Below are 10,787 nucleotides of genomic sequence, written 5' to 3' on the forward strand. Positions count from 1 at the left end.
GTTTTAAACTTTGTGTTGGGAAATATTATTAAAGGCAACACATCCGAAGAATATAACACCTAAAAAGAAGTAAAAAGGAAAAATGGTATGCATGAAAATATGTGAAAAATGGGAGAAATGTCAGCGACAGCGCGAATATATTTTAATTCCAATTGCAAAATGGCTTCAATCAAAAAAAAAAAAATATAAAATAATAAGAAAAACTGATTCCATCAACATCGAAAATGGGCAGCAAACCTCGTGCTTATATTCAAAAGTCGGACCGGCCTCAAGGAAGCCAAGCTGCTATAACTTCTATCGCTTAGACTTGGTTGCTTTTTCCATTTTTCCTAATAATAAAAACAAAAATCGTGGTACAATGCTCAAAACTATATTAAAAATAAAATCTTAATAAGACACAATAACACTGGCAAATACAAGCTGCGGAGTTAGCAGAAAATCAGGAAAATAACGTAGACTTAATGCTTCGTGCTACCTCCACAGCTACTAAAAAAAATAGGCCAAGTGGATTTAGCTGTTTCTTTGAGAAGAGTTTGTGAAAATTTCACGAACGCACATAAACTAAGATAAGTCCTTAAAAATGGATCCAATGAAATATTCCCAATTTTTTCGGTGAAAAGGAAAAAATGATTAAATTTGGGCACCATATTGGATCCGCCATTTTGACTTTAAAAAATCTGACATATTTGAAATCGGCGACCTCGAAAATCTCCCATTTATATGAGTTTTTGGTGAAAAGGAATAAATTGTATAGTTTGTTCGCCATATTGGATTCGCCATTTTGAATCTCAAAAATCTTATATCGGATTCGAAATCAGCAATCTTGAAAACCCCCCATTTATATACGCTTTTGGTGAAAAGGAAAAAATTATAAAATTCGGTCGCCATATTGGATCTGCCATTTTGAATTAAAAAATTCTGACATCATATTCGAAATCAGCGACCTCAAAAACTCCCGAATGCGAAGTTTAAAATCAATTTGGTAACTTTTGGCCAGCAAATGATAGTCGCCAGACCATAGTGCAATAGCCCAATATAAAAAATGAATAAATCTGTACAAATGTCGCAATCGTGTGACACTGCCTTAACGCTCTTATATTTGAAATTTTTTCCAATATATAAATATAATTTATTTTCTGCATCTGATCAGGTGTCATATTGCCATATAATTTCCAGTCACCATAAATTATTGCAATGCTAGATGCTGCTAAAGCGTGGAATTGAAAGTCTTTAATAAAAGTATCTATTCTACTTTTAGTATTGAAAACCTTAAAGCTTTGAATAGATTGATAACCTCCTTATTGTTTGCAGCTGTTTGAAACTCCTGACTGTATGACCACTCATCTATGCCGGCATTTGTACCTACTGAAATATCACCCAATGCAACACCGTTGTCACTTAGGTAATGCTCTGTTTGCCAATTTGTAAGCAAACAGACATACCTACATACCTACATACGTACATATTTACATACGTACATGTTTTGCTTTCATATAGAACTTTGCGTGCCTTAAAGCGCACTATGTGGTTTGTGTGTTCTCCGAACTAGACTCAACTCAGTTTTGTGTTTAATAATAATCAAAACGCACTTATAAATTATGCGGTACACCTTGACACCAATCAGAGTTAGAGCCTAAGTTGTTGTGCATACATACATACATATGTATGTATATATGTATGTACATATGTACATAGGCACATATGCCAGTACGAATTATATGTATATCTAAAATGTATATTCGCAATGTAACAATAACAAAAGCTGCAGTGAGAACTAACAAGCATAGCATTTATTGCAAATAAATGCATTCAATAGTTTATCCATTAAATCAGCCAAGATTCTCAGACACCTTTTTTTTTGGTTTGCTGTGAACGCAACTCATTTCGGAGAGCTGCAATTGCTGCGAAATTCGCGGATTCCGAGGCGGATGTATGGCACAGCGGCATGCTGCGTTGCTTTATGGCTACACGCTCCTGAAGTTGGATTTGGAATAGAAAAAACAACAAGATAAATTTTGGAAATTCCAAACAAATTTATGCAAGTTCAAAGAATTTGATACTTGAAACTTGCGTACGCAACTAAAAACTTTTCATCGTAGTCACAGTTATTCTTGTTCTTTTTTTTGTATTCGTAAATGTGGTTTAAATAAAATTCAGGAATTGTAATTTGAATCAATTGTTATCAATAAATTACATAGTTTGAGCGGCATAGAAACATTTAACATGTATCTAGAATATTTTCTGAGATACATAAGCATAGTATCCAGCTCTCAGGAAAAACCACATCTATACATATAAAAAACGTGTAACAGGCCGATACATTATAGGCATGTAAGTTATAGATATTAAAGAAAAATTGATATGGTGCTATTTATCAGATCAGTAGAAGTCAAATCAACAATTTTTAGAATTTGTTTAGAATTGTCTGTGTCTATATGTTTGTTACCGCATCACTCAAAAATTAACGCATGAAATTGAATGCAGTTTTCACCGATGTATTGCTAGTGGTCTAACTTAAAATATAGAAATAAAAAAATAGAGAGTTGCCAACTGTTTGAAAATAGCAGTTTAAGTAAATTGATAAGATAAAGTAAATATTGCAATATGGCTGTCAAAAGAAAGAGGTTTAAGAAGGCTTACAGCCGAAAGTATTTTTGTGGAGGTTGCCACATGTTTGAAAATTTTATTTTAATTCAATTGATAAGATAAATTAAATATTGCAATATGGGTAATAAACTGAAGAAGTTTAGGAAAGTTTACAGCCGAAAAAATTTTTTTGGCAGTTTTAATTTAATTTAATTGATAAGATAAATTAAATATTGGAATATTGGTACCAAATGAAGATTTTTAGAAAAGTTTACTGCCGAAAATATTTTAGAGGAGGGTTAAATTAAATATTACAATACGGGTATCAAACAACACAAAAATACCTGTAAGGTGCAGTGAAGCACGCCGGGCATTTGCTAGATTTCATATAAAAACGTGAAAATATTAATTTTCTTTTATTTCAATAAAAATTTTTTCAACCAGCATGCAGCTCCCAAAAGATTTAGATTTTTTTTACTATGTATATTTTTCCAATTATTATTTTTTTTTTTTTCAAGCCTCAGGGGGACACTTAATTTCTTCAAAGGTATTTTAACTCAAAATTCATCGTTTGCCAGAATATAACATAGGAAGGCAGGTTTCACTTGGGATTTTTGCATCAATTTAAGCAAAATACTGATGAGAGAATATTCCTAGCACGTAATATCAAAAATGTCAGATTTTGAATTAATACGCTATTGAAGAACGTGTGCGGTATTTATAAATGTATGCACGCTTGTCTATGTATGCAGTCAAGTGCTTACAGTTTAATACTACCACTCGATTGGATCGATTCCATATCCGAATATAATTCGAGCGGTCGCCCCTCGGCAAACAATGGTAAGTGCACTTCTTCCAGCGAAAAGCTTCTGGTCAAAAATCATCAGACATCTTGATTGTCGCAGTAGTACCAAGGATTTACCTGAAAACATTCTGCTAAATCCATCTACCAAGACCAACGTACCGATCGTTTTAAGCCAATTTGCAGATTAGGAAAAATCAGGTCTCAAAACGGACCTTCGTTTTGTGCAAGAGGAGATTCGGCGAACGAAGTCAGTAGATCAAAATTTCATTGAAGAAAGCGCCAATAACCACCGGGCAATAATAAGATAGTAAAAAGTCTTTCCTAAGACATTGTTAATTTAATTTTTACCAGCAAATGCCCGGCGTGCTTCACAGCGCCTTTATAGGATTTGCGTTGTTTGATAATCGTAGCATTGCATTTATTTTATCAATTTAAATAAATAGAAAATTTCCAACAGGTGGCAACCCTCTTCAAAAATGTTTTTGGAAGTAAATTTTCTTAAACCTCTTCAGTTTAATGCCCACGTTGCAATATTTACTTTATTTTATCAATTAAATTAAATTAAAATTTTCAAACATATGGCAACTTCCACAAAAATATTTTCTGCTGTAAGCCTTCTTAAACCCTTTCTTTTGACAGCCATATTGCAATATTTACTTTATCTTATCAATTTTCTGAAAGTGCAATTTTCAAACAGGTGGCAACTCTCTAATTTTTTTCTTTTTATATTTTAAGTTAGACCTCTCGAAATACATCAGTTAAAACTGTATTCAATTTCATGCATTTCGATTGATGCGCGTACAAACATACAGATAGACAGAAGGACAGACAGAAAAAAATTATAAAAATTGTTGATGTGGTTCATATTGCTCTAATAAAAATCTCCGGAATTTTTTTCAATAGAAAATAATTTATGATACCATACGTTTTTTGGCCAATTTCGATGATATTTTTTTTCGTCCAAATATGTTCTAAATTAAAAGTCTATTTCCCTTGTTAGAGCTTTTCGGAGATCCATTGACATTTTATCTTTTTATTTTCTAAGTTAATTTACTCATGCTTTCGGTTGAAATAGTCCATTTTTGATTACGCTGTGCAACAAATACATATGTATGCAGGTATGAAATTTGTGAGCGAAACCAAAAAAAAAAAAAATAATTTTTATTGAATCTTAAATTCACAACATTAAATCGATATAAAAAGGAAATGGGAACCAACTTTTACAAATGCTTTGGTATTTATTCATATTTTGACCTTTTTTACTGAATGTAATTGGTCTCATTCACATCACTTTTTGAGTATTGCACTGTGTTATCAATCATTTAATTCTTATTTGAAAAATATGTCTATGAAAATTTCTTTTGGCTAATAGCTATTCATGAGCACGTACTTTTAAATTTTAGGACTCATATTTAAGTCTCACTGTGAAAAATCTTGCTGATTAAAAACCTTAACTATTTGGTCTATTCATATATGTACATATGTACATATGTATTATATGTATACATTTGATAGGCTGTAGTACCAAATTCCTTTTCAAGTGAAGAGTTTTCAAGCATATATTACTCATACGCCGTGGGGGTTTCGACTAAACGACGCAATAATAACACTGGTTTACAGCAAAAATGTTCTTCCGATGCCACTATCACTATCCCATGTAGAATTCCTCGGTGATTCCGAAACTCGAGAACATTTTTTTTTCTATGGATAACTTTTCGAGATATTTGCAATTTACCGTTATTCAGCTTTAAAAAATAGTGGTTTCACTTAATCAAGTATATCTTACGAACCAATAAAATATTCGTAATACGAGATAAGGGAAATGAAAGCAAAAAAAAATTCTCCTTAAACTATATATACATCATTTTTCCATAGCCCAGATAGTTTCTGAGAAATTAATTAATCATTTATGACGGCTCTTGTTTTCGATGCAAACACTCTTCTTACTCAGGTGTACGTAGCGTATGAGTAACACTCTTTTCTGCTCATATTTCATACAAAAAATCCTTGCGCATTTTCATTTGACCAATCATTATTTCCTTATTTGGTTATTTTATGTTTTATTTTCTTCATCAGTAGCTTCGGTTTTTTTTCTAAAGGAACAGGCTTTAACACAAGTACAAAATATTTACACATAAACTGTTATTTTTTTACTTTTTTCCCTGTTAAAGTTTGAATTTTTCGCATTTTTCCATCAAAAAAACAAAAAATCTGGAATGATTAACTAATTTCTGAGAAAATATCAGGGCTATCGAAAAGTGGTGTATATACGGTTTATAGAGAATTTTATTTTCTTTCATTTACTGTACCTCGCATTACGATTATTTAATTGGTTCGTAAGATATACTCGATTAAGTGGAACCACTCTTTTTTATTATTACCTTCCTTTTATTAGCTCGGGATGTAACTATGTTATATTGATGCGCCTAAAAGATGCAGCGATTTCTATTCTCAAGTTACATACCTGATGACAGTACGAATGGAAATAATAGTTGGGTTCCCTAACTCGCAAGAAGTTGCAAGAATTTACAGGAATTTACCAGAAAGCGTTCCCGTACTTTTGTGGCTTCTTTTGCCTTTTGACAGTTTTACAGGTTTTAACCCAGAAAAGTTGGGGAGCGCAACTTATAATAGCGAGGTTTTAGTTTTTTAAACTATAATTTAAGCTGAATAACGGTAAATTGCAAATATCTCGAAAACGTATCCATTCAAAAATAAATTAACGATTTCGGAATCAGCGAGCGGTTCTACATACAAATTGGATAGTGCGATCTGGAGAACAAAATCAAAAGTAAAATTATATGTACATTAGAGTGGTCCAAAAAAATAAAGTCGGAATTTTAATGCCGGCACACCCTAGGATTGATCTATATCAAAAAAAATATACCCCTATTTTTTATTTTGAAATCAAAAAATATTTAGGGAGTGCTCAAAGCGCTCAAAGTTTTCCATGTATTTTATATGGAGAAAAAACAATTTTTCGTAGAAATGGTATAAAACTCTTAAAAATCAATATTTTTCGACCGGAAAACTGTGGTTCTCTTCAGGAGACTTCCAGTATTAATATCCAATTGTTTATTTAACCATTTTTTATGATTAAAGATTTTTTATTGGTCCCCCCATTGTATTTTCTAAGGGCTTTGGGACCTATAAAATATAGTTACCATGAAAAAATTGCTAAAGAAACAATTGAGTATTATTACTGGGAATCTCCTGAAGATAAGTAAAGTTTTCCTATTTCTACGAAAAGATGTTTTTTCTCCATATAAAATACATACATGGAAAACTTTGAGCGCTTTTAGCACAACCTAAATTATTTTTTATTTCAAAATAAAAAAATATGGGTATATTTTTTTCGGTTTATAACAATCCTAGGGGTTGGCGGCATTAAAAATCCAACCTTATTTTTTTACATACATTTTTGGACCACTTTAATGTACATAGAAAGTCTTTTCTACTTCCGGAAAAAGTGTATTTTATTATTTTACTAAAACTAATTTAGCTTTATGGGAAGTGTACAGAAACTATCATTTACAAAATACATTAGTGAAGTAAAAAAGAAGTAGTCGCAGTAATTTCAGTACTACTCTTTAGGAGAATCACACTCTTTCAAGGGATGTACTATACGCACATCAATATTTAAAAATTTACACAATAAACTAATGGTAGTTGCAATCGATCTGAAACTGTTGAATGTCAAAGTTGTAAGCATGAATAGCTTATATGTATGTATGTATGAACGTTAAATATTAACCTTCCCAGGTTCCAATAACCCTAATACTTGTATGCTTTTCCAGCTTAATATGGAAATTTATGCACTTATGTGTAAAAGCAGAAAAACAAATAAATTTATAAACCCAATAAAACACAATGTGCAGTGTTATAAATAATTTCCTAGAAAGCAAAATTTCCAATACATGAAATTTTTTTTAGAAATCAAACTTGTTCAAAATTCCAGCATTATAAATACTAAACCAAATTTCCATTGGAGCTCGTAGTTTGGTTTGCAACGGAAGTTACATAAGTGAAAATATATAAATACAAGTAATGGAATTGCTAAAACTTAAGTTTAAAGCTTAAGTTCCTAAAAAAAAGGTCCACTGAAAATACAATTAAGAAAATATCTCAGCAAAGCGCTTTATTTCTCGACCTACGATCGATATTGTTAATGAAACGGGCAATAATTGTGAATAGTCGGTATAATTCATAAATATGTCTATCTAAGTTCGCATGTGCGATTTCTGAGCTTGAAAAAACTTTTCAACAATTGTTGGTTGGGCGAACATGTAATGAGCTCTAAGTTACATTGCCATCTGTACATGCGCACTGCAGTCAGTCATATGAGTAGCCACATCCGTCATAAAGAAGCCACGTAAAGGAACTTAGCGAAGGACCTGGAAAACCGCAAACGAAACGATATTTATCAAATCGCTAAAAACACATAGTAATAGTGAGTAATACCTACTTTCAAACGTACGATTTTACCCCACGGAGCTTACTTGAAAACACAATGCGGTAAAATCAAAAGTTTCAACTTCCAAAAATTTCTACATACTTTCTGCTGATTCCCAGTGCAATATTAAAAATAAAAGTATTCAAAAACAAAAAAAAAAATAATAAAAACAACACTAGAATACGTAAATGTTTACACATAACGCTCATAATGTAAAGTTTGTCTATGAACCAGGTTTTAGTGCCGTCAAATGCATATAAAAAATATACACACATGCGTATGCACATCCACATTGTAGTATGTAGGCATATAAGCGACGTTGATATGCTTTATTTACAACTAAATATAATCAAATTGCCCTTGAAAATATCAACTTTCATAGAATAACATTGTACGAGAGCATTCGCATTCGCCACATTCGCCTTTTAGCCTATTCGCAGTTGCAGTCACTCGGCGACACTCACATCTATTTGTGCAAGTATTATGAGGTTATTAGCCGCTTTCAAGAACAGGCATTAGAATTTTAGATTTTTTCACACATACGCAATTATGTGTCCTTTGACGACAACTTATGTACATACATAGCTTTAGACAAACAAATCTATCAACATACTTACATATATGTACATATGTATGTATGAGTATTATTCAAGCGAATATATGATGCATGTCTAGCATACTTGCGTTATTGGCGTGCAATATATATACATATATGTGTTTATAAAAATAATAGTGCGACAGCTGAAAGTGATTGAAACTATTTTCTGACATGTAAGTACTGTTTTGCGAGTCGAAAAGTTACGAGTATGCTTATTAAATTTGATTATATTAGAATATTTGAAATAGATCAGAAACAAGTAATTTTTATGCAAAAAAAAACACAACCGACTTCAATTCTCATATAAAAATTTAGGATTACCGTTACTTTTTTCATAATCCAATGATAGGATCTAAACCGAATTAGTATGGGACCACTTGTGAGACACTACCGTTTCGACAGAAAGTCGCCGTTTTTGAAATCGGTTGACGTGGTACAAAGTTGTGCGGTAACATACATAAAAAAAATGTATATATATATATATGTTCATATATATTGCGACGAATTGGTAACATACTAATTTTTTTAAGTCGCTTAAAAAGAAAATTGCATTGCCTTTTATACCTTTCATGAACATTAAATGGAATTTTAACTTGGGTACGATGTTAATAAAGTATACCAAAATGATCAGAACGACAAGCTGGGTCGATTTAAACATGGCCATCTGTCTGAACATCGCTTTGGCTTTTCTAATGCTAACTAATGCGTAAATTTTAGAGGGATTTGACTGAAATTTCATACGCTGGTGTTTTTTTTTAATGTATTAATCATTTGTCGGTACCAAGGAACGGATTTTTAGGACCTAAAAACTTATAAACTAGAAATAGCAAAAAAGGCAATAGAAGGCACTAAAAAACAAAACTTAAAAAGAACACTGGTTACAGGAAAAATATTCAATGGACTCCACTACATATCCAATGCTTATATATATGGATAAGTTTTCGAGATATTTTCAGGTGTGCAGGGCGTATGAGTAACATTATTTCCTGCTAATTTTTTATACAAAAAATCTTTGCGTATTTTCATATGACCACTTATTACTTCTTTATTTATCCAACGATTTTCTTCATTATCAACTTGATTTTTTTTTTTGTAACAGAACACAGCCTTGAATGTGCTAAACGTGCGCTCGACGTGAATTGCTACAAGTGCTGCCCAATTTAAATATGGATCGTTTGAAACTTTTATATTAATAAGAATAATCACTTTTTTATGGTACAATAGGCAAAAATCTTAAAAAAGGCAAAAAAGGCAACATCAAATGTGTATATATGGAATCAGGGAAAGATAAATCGTGCACATTCTTAATCGAATATACTCTATATCTTTAGCAGAAAAAAAGGCGATTTCCATAAAATCTGTTCCCTGGTTGTAACTCATCGACTTATGTAAGCAGCTAAGAACGTGGAATTTTGCATTTTCATTTATCATGAACAGAGAGCTCATGGCTCCTGTTTAGGCGACTTCTAACACCTAGCGCCTGAATGCATACTACATTCTCGATACGCCTGCTTAAAAAGGGCAGCACAATATGTGCGCAGCTGCATGTGAAAAAAGATATTTTTGCTGGTACACTTCTCAAATGTCACATAACAAAATTTATTAAGAAGTAATGAGTTGATGGCAGTTGATGGAACGGAGAATTCGTTCGGAGTTTATTGCGGACTCTGCGTGTTTCACAATCATGCAGAGGTGGTAACTTGATTGAATAAATATATAATTTTTTATACATTCAAAACACTTGGTCTTTCCTCTGACTGAGTTATTCAGCTCCCATACAACTTATTGTTAAGATATGAGGTTTTAATTTTGTGAACTATTTATTAATTAATTACACAAGACTCTTGAGCAAATCGTCCAGATCCTAGCTATATAAGGTATATCTCCCGTATTAGTGATTTTTCAGATATGAGTTCTTGTGTAAATGTGTACCTGGTTTTCTGATGATAAGTGAAAAAGTTCACAGTGAATATCATCAGGAGTATAATTTATAGCTCCCAAATTACTGATTGAAAAATAAATTAATTAAATGCAATAAAGTTAAATTTTCTTGTGTTCATGAAAGGTATGAAACCTTGGGCATAGCCGACGGCAGCACAGTCTACTTGCAAGTAATGAAATTTTCTATATGTATCAAAAACAATACATAGCGCTTTAAATGAGTGCAAATAAAATCAGTGCGTAGAAAGCAAAACAACCCATTAAAGAAAACTAAAAATATTAGTTCGATACACCAACATACGAGTTGCGCAATTTAGCGAAACAAGGACATTTGCGTCCTCAAAAGCGATCCAAATAGACTAAATCTGTCCGTTAATGATACAAAAATTTATTTAGCTTTGTTA

This window comes from Rhagoletis pomonella, unplaced genomic scaffold, assembly GCF_013731165.1.
Source record: "Rhagoletis pomonella isolate Grant_MI unplaced genomic scaffold, Rhpom_1.0 Rhpom_scaffold_00010, whole genome shotgun sequence".
NCBI lineage: Eukaryota > Metazoa > Arthropoda > Insecta > Diptera > Tephritidae > Rhagoletis > Rhagoletis pomonella.